Source organism: Callorhinus ursinus, unplaced genomic scaffold, assembly GCF_003265705.2.
Source record: "Callorhinus ursinus isolate GAN/ISIS: 27379988/994484 unplaced genomic scaffold, GSC_fseal_2.0 scaffold2620, whole genome shotgun sequence".
Lineage (NCBI taxonomy): Eukaryota > Metazoa > Chordata > Mammalia > Carnivora > Otariidae > Callorhinus > Callorhinus ursinus.
The window spans coordinates 1-7,245 of NW_027399674.1; the positions used below are offsets into that span (position 1 = coordinate 1).

At 43.7% G+C, this 7,245-nt stretch overlaps 1 long non-coding RNA gene across 2 annotated transcripts; it reads right to left on the reverse strand.

Annotated features, from left to right (window-relative positions):
• Positions 1-7,245, reverse strand: LOC112818886 (uncharacterized). Of its 2 annotated transcripts, none has more exons than XR_003206705.2 (3): positions 7,122-7,245; positions 147-1,239; positions 1-46 (listed from the first exon to the last, which is right to left on the reverse strand). It is a non-coding gene; the product is annotated as an uncharacterized lncRNA (long non-coding RNA). The 2 variants fall into 2 exon arrangements; XR_003206707.2 differs by lacking the exon at positions 7,122-7,245 and adding an exon at positions 1,677-1,789.

Here is a 7,245-nt window from a genome sequence, read left to right on the forward strand (position 1 = left end):
GTCACCTTGTGCCTGGGTGTCTGGATGACTCCAGCATCTGTAAACTCTGTGGAAAGGGACAGAATTTGGAGACAGAATAAAGAACCTTAATGGAATTATAATTGGAAATATCTAAAAATGCTGATTGTTTATTTCTGGGGACTCACCTGTTCCCAGGAGACAAAGGGCCACACAGCAGAGGAGCCTGGTGGCCATGGCAGGGTGGCGGGGAGGAGGCTTCACCGGATGAGGCCCTTGTGGGCATGAACAGAGGGGCGGGGCATCCTAGTTCCTCTGAGTTCCACAAGGTGGAGAGTGCCCCAACAGTGATATTTATTGCTCTCTGTCACTGCTCATGGGACCTCCTTCCAAAGGTGAGCATTAATTCTCTACAGAAGATTGACTGGACTGGATCATAACTACTTCAGGATGTGGTTGGCTCATTCAAAGCACCTCCCCCAACTGTACCTGTCACAGCCCTGAGCCTCCAGCACTCTGCTGTCCTGATGCATCACAAATCTACTGTCTGCTGGACATTTCCAAGACTGGGTGTGCCACCAGGGCCACAAATTCTGATACCAATACATTACTTTTCAAATCTCAAGACTTTCATTATTCCTCTCATGGGCAATCTCTATCTCCCAGACACAAAATCAAAATAATTCCTTGCTTAATTAGGGCTTTGCCTCAGATTCCTCCCAGAAGCATTTTGACGGGGCCACTACGCTCTTTGGGAAGAGACCTAAATGGAAGTGCTGGGAAGAGACAGGATTGTGAAGATATTATTCCTAGTGAAGGCTAGAGACCGATGCCCTCGTGCTGTGTGATTTCCCCCAGCCCACAGCACAGCGCTTCCTGTAACTGCATTTCTATACGTAAGGGATGCCATTTTACTTCTCTGTGGTGAAGCTCAAAATTGTGTTAATCCTTCAGGCACTGGTATGGATTGTATATGATAAATGAGAGCTTTAGCTCTCCTTGAAAATCCACAATAAAGTACTCCCCAGTTAATCCTGATCTTCTGATGCCTAGCAAAGCTCTACAAGGTTCTTCAATGATTAACACCTGACTCTCTCCCTCTACTAAGGTAACTAATACTTACAAACTCTTTTGGAGGTGGGGATGGAAATCTGGAAAATGACCTGTTTCTTGGGGTATGAATAGTAATGATTTTTGTCCATAGAGAAGATGGAACACATTAGCTCCATGTTTCCGCTGTTGGTGCAGAGCTATACTCCTCCAGGTTCCCAAGCTGGGAGTCTTTCAAGATGAGTGAAAAAGGTATGATTAGCCACTTGGAAGTTATGATAGTAACACTTTTTTTTTAAGATTTTATTTATTTATTTGACAGAGAGAGAGATAGCAAGAGCAGGAACACAAGCAAGGGGAGCGGGAGAGGGAGAAGCAGGCTTCCTGCCGATGGCGGGGTTCGATCCCAGGAACCTGGGACCATGACCTGAGCTGAAGGCAGATGCTTAATGACTGAACCACCCAGGCCCACCAACACTTCCCTAACAGTAGAGAATCAGCAGTGCTCACTCCCCAGTCCTGTGTTTACCTGTTTCAGGGTAGCATCCTGCAGCCCGTGGGTGAAGAAGGCAGAGCTGCTTACAGAGTTTAGGAAGCACAATATTAACAGAGATACATGGAAAGCACCCTGAAATCAGGGCATAGCATTCCAGCAGGAATTTTCTTACCCCTGTCCAGGATCTATCTCCTCCAGGATACACAAGATCATAAAACAGAGAACCTTCGAACATGTAACAAGTTCAGAAAGTGAGTGGGCTGACTCCTTCCTCAGTACTCTGATCTTTAGTTGAAAGAGAAGTCAGACTTAAAGCCACTCTAGGCCCTGGTGATGTTAATGTATTTATGGACTTCTGAAGGTTCAGAGCTGCTCTGACTTAGAATATAATCGGGCTGTCCTCAGAGCGCTGCCTTAACCCCCTGGCCTACCCCATCCCCCTCAGGAGGATGGGACCAGGTTGGGATTCCAACAGCTTCTCTGATGTTCCTGGCTCGGTAGCTATTTTGTTTTGCTTCTATCAGGACACACAGTTTTATCCAAGCAGCCCCCAGCCCCCAAAATCCTGTGCTTGCTCAGAGGTGCCCACAGGGCATAGACAGATGGCCTTGAGGGCTCATTTCCTAAATCTTCTCAGCAACTTAGCCGAAAGCTGGCTCAGTGATCTATATTAACTTAGAGAAGAGCAAGATCCTCTTTTCTATCAAGACACTTCTACTGGGAAGGGGCTTCCATTATTACGTAGTCACAGAAACGTGCCCCACCCCGGGCTCCTGTCCCAGGGCAGGGCAGGGGCCCATTCCATAGAAAATTGGCCCGGAGCTCTGCAGTCCATCTTTGACCCACATAAACGCACACCTCTGTGTGTTCACAGGACTTAGGTTGGGGATCGTGTGCTTGTTTGCTTCTGCATGTGTCTATTTTTCCCATAACACACACAAAAACTATCTCAGTTTGGACTGATGGTGCTACTGTGGTGTGTATATGTGGCCCCGTTGCCTGGCAACCATTCTATGCTTGCCTGCAGTTTCAAGCTCCCTATTGGTCTTAACCCATTTGCACAAGAATAGAAGTCTTTGGGTGCTTCCCTTCTCTCTCCAACATTCACCCAGTGTCTGCAAATCAAGGTCATGATTCAGCCATCAAGCCAGAGCTTCTCACTAAGGCCCACGGCCAGGCGACTCTCCCAGCTTCTCCCCAGAGCCGCTGAGTGGTAACGGAACCAGTGTCTCCTGGTGGCCAGTGGGCTAAGAGCCAAAAAAGGAAATGAGCCTTTTTTGTCAAGACCCAAAGTGCCCTATGCTGTGTTACATGGGTATAGGTGCAGAGGGGAGCTGCAGATGTTGGTATTCTAGGGGCTCAAAAATAATAACCCCTGTTTCTAAGACTGAAAACATTTGAGAGAGAGAGATATTGAAGTCAGAGAAACTGGAATCCAAATGGCAGCTTTGGTGCTGGTGAAGGTGGGGCTGAAAGGTGCAGCTTCAACAGCATTCCTCTGAATTGAATGGCCAACCCCCCTGACTTCCCTACTGAAGAGAGTCTGCCTACTGATTTTACTGTAATTTCAAGGCAGGAGAACAGAAAGTGTCTTCCCCAGATGCAGACAAATACAAAGATACAAGCTGGAGGGTGTGATCTGAGCCTGTTTGGTTCCTTCCTTTCAAAAGTCACAATCAGCTAACTCCGCTCTCCTGCTACAGAGAAGAGAGAGGGGATGGGTGGTGGCAGCTCTGGAGGACCGCCCCCATGAAACAGAGTGGTGAATAATATTGTATGCAAGTGTTGCACTTGTGAGCAGAAAGAGATGAGCATCTGTTAGGACAGTTCTGCTCCCACCTGGAGACATCTCCTCCAATATCATTACTGCTCTTTTGGACACCCCTTGGAACAACAGTTGTGCAATTAAGCAGGGTCTCAGAAGATATGAAATGATTCAGAACAGTATAGTAATTAACTCCAAGTCCACACTGGCTGAAAAACTGAGAATTAGCTATTCTCCCTTCCCTCCCCAATCTGTCCGGCCATATTTCCCATGACGACAAAATAGAGGATCAATGCCAAAATGAAATGATATCATAATGAACTACCAATAATAAAATACCAACACCCAGCGATGCCCTGAATCTGAATCTGTATTACCTTCATTATAAATTTCCTTGTAAGCATCCAGGAAAGTCCAATTCCATTTCTTTTTTTTATCAACTGACTCTCTTTGCTCAAATATGGAATGTTCCAGGCCTTGAACCATATTTATTCCTACTCTAGCTTTTTAGTTCTACAAGAATGATGCAAATGTAATCATTTTATTTCCCTTTGCTCTTACCTCATTCTTTAAGAAAGATTAGGTTGAATTTCCAAAAGTAGAAAATGCTTTTAAAATTCATCCTGTTCCGTCTCAAACATAGTAATGTTAGTAATAATCACTGGAACTAAATTTTTAAATTTTATGTTTGCATCCTGATCCACGTCATGAATCTTTGTAATATAGTCTCGAAGGTTATCTCTGTGATCCTCCCCAGTGAGAGATGTCACATTTGTGACATCTGGGTCTTCTAAGACAAGCACTGTGAAAACAAATATTGCATATCTTCAAATTCCTCTGCTAATTCCTTCTACAAGGTATTCTCATTGTTTTGCCTGCTTCCTCATTAATTTGCCCCATTTTTCCTAAGCCGTTCCTAAGATTCATAATTTTATAAATATATTTATATATTGTATCTGTAATAGGCAAGCTCTTGTAAGGCACAGGCTATAGCTGACACTCTGAATAATTTCAGTATTTTCAACGGATCTTTCTAAGCATTCCCCTGTCAAAACTGTCCAGACCGTACGTAGCCGTTTTTACAGGTGTGGTTCTGAAGGCCACTCTCATCTTTTGGGGAGGCGTTCCAGTGGAATGAATCCTCTGAGATCCTGCATGGTTTCCTCTATTAGACTTCTCGGGGCCCAGTTATCTGATCTGCCTTAGTATCAAGAAAACATCTCTCTTCTCTAGTAGCTCCTTTGAGAGCAACTGAACCCAATGCTTCTCTTCTTCCCTTTAAATCTGTCTTTCCTGGCCCTCAGGATCCCTTTTCCTTTCACATGAGAATACGAAGTCTTCTAAGATTTTAGCACTTCTCCCAAGGAAATCTCCTTCTTCCTCCAATTGAGTAAATCTGCATTTTAAATTTTGTTTGCAGTAGTTTGTAAATGCTTAAAAAGAATCCGGTCCCAAATTTCTTGTGTCTGATTCCCATTTCCATCATTTCTTAGCTATATGACTTTTGGAAAATTATATATCTTTCTTCTTCTTCAATTTCCTTGTCTGTAGAATGGAGTACTAATTGAATGTTTTCAGCTTCTAGCAGGAATATAGTAAGAACCATATAAGAACTTTCTACTATAAATAGTTTTCCTTTGTTCCTATCCTGATGGCAAAGAGAAAGGACAGTGTGCAATGTTTCATCCATGCTCTTAGCACATGAAACTCTCTGTGACATTTTGTTCCAGCCACAAGAGCTCTTTTATTTGTCCTCTAAGCTTTTGCAATAATTATGTTGATTGATTTTGGGTCTTTGTGTGTACATGATCTAACTTATTTCTCCCTGAGAGTCCTCCTAATTACTTTTTCTTCAAGAGAGAAGGTCTGGCCAGTTTATGCCTGCTCTCATGTACAATAAATTATTTCTGTCTGGGAGTTCACCAATTACTGATAGTTCACACTCTTTGACTTTCAAGAAGACTCTTGGAAATATAAATTCTCCCATGACAGGCCACGTAATGAGACTATTTCAATAGGTATGTTCTCACTTCTGAAAGACTCAGTATTAGATTTGACCTTGCATTTTTAATCTCTTAACAGTAAATGGGAAGGTTGTCATCAACCAGGATCTCAAAAAATATCCAAACACGAGTAGCTGCCATTTTATAGCGCTCTGTATGATGGAGAGCCCATGCCTACAGCTGCGTCATCCAAAATACATATTCTGCGCTTGAATTGAGGAGTAGGGATGGGAAGAGATCTATTACTAAACCCAAATAAATCTGTTGGATATTATAGATACCTAATTCAAATAATCTACACAGAACTGCAGAGACCATGGTCTGTTCAACTCCTAATGAGATACAGCTCTGATCACTGACACTGAACAAAGTGCAACATTTGGCCACTTAGTTTTAGATTATTTAAACAGAGAAAAATTATGGCACATAAAGTCAAGACCCTCTTTACTACCCCCTTTGGTTCTTTCTTTCCCTCCATGATATAACCATTATTTTGGGGTCAGTGAATCTTTCTCCTGCTTTTGCTTTTACACTTTTGTTTGCATATGGCTTTTATCCACAACCACCGTCAAAATACATGGCTATATGTGTTGAAAGCCTTTATGTACTTTCCATGGATTAACTTATCTCTAAAAAAATACCACGAGGCTCTTATAATGATTATTCCTGCTTTAAAGATGAGAAAATTGAAAAGATGAGCGATGAAGTAATTGTGCCCACGGTAACATATTTAATAAATGTATAAACCGTGTGATGATTAGGTCACACAGGTCATATGTGTCCAGGAGGCGGGTTTTAGAGCAGGCGAAGAAAAGGGTCTGGGAGCAGCAGGGAAGAGCCAGGCCGAAGAACACACTGAAATCAGACACGGAAGCAGGTTCTGTCCCACTGTAAACATGACAGAAACTGAATCTGATCTTTCAGTTTCCATCTTGAAAAGCAGGACCCCAGAATGGCAAAAAATGGGAGAATGACAAGTGGAATTTGGCTGTATGGCAGAACTCATTGAACCCGAATCTCCTTGGGCAGTCAGAATTCAGGCTTCTCTGCACCAATTGCCAGAGATGCCCCGATAAGGGCTGAGAAGGGTTCAGTACCTAAAATAAGACCGTGGGGAAGAGTAATTATAACCATTCAGAATGGATTGCAGAATGGAATGGAAGTGTCTAGCATAAGTCAGAAGAAGAATATAGGTTCAGGATGTAGGATCAGGGGGAAAGAGAGCAAAGTAAGTATGTATAGGTCTGCACACTTGTAGATACTCAGTGTGGAGCCTGTTTTTATTGTCCCAGGGCAGGCAGCCAAAGAGGCCCTACCAGCCCTGAGTCCCACACAGCCTTTGGCTGGCACTGGCCTCTGCTGTCTATCCTCAGGCAGGCCAGGACTCTCCTCAGGCAGGACAGAGACTGATGAACCCCAAGATTCCAGGAGTGGTAGCTGGTGGCTCATGGAATAAACTGTCTGCTTTGCCCGTATCTGAGATGCTCTTTGAACAGAATGAAAAGGCCCCACATAAACATTAAGTTACATTAACCTTAGAAAGGAATGTCCACAGTCACAGTGAAGAGGCTTCTGTTACAATCAGGAAAACTTGTGGTGGTGGTGGGGGATTCTATTAATACCCAGTGTTAGTAGAGAATGAAGAGGACCGAGGAGTTGTGGAGACATCAGTTATCAGGAGCGCCTACCATTCGGATGGGCATGGCAAATGCAGGAAGGCAGGAAAATCTACAGGGTGTGTCATTAAAGTCTATCTGACATGTGGTGAGTTCTGAGCTCGCAACTTGTCAGGAATCCCTGAAACCCATTTCCTAAGTTATTTCCCACATAAGATTTTCTATGTTGCTACCTTATCATTTTCTGTCGTTGTCAGGCCCCCAAACCCACTCATTTATCCTGGTGAAGGAGCAGGAGAGACCTCTACCCAGGACAGCTGGGGGCTGGAGGCAGAAGGGGAAGCTTGAGGGTTTCTG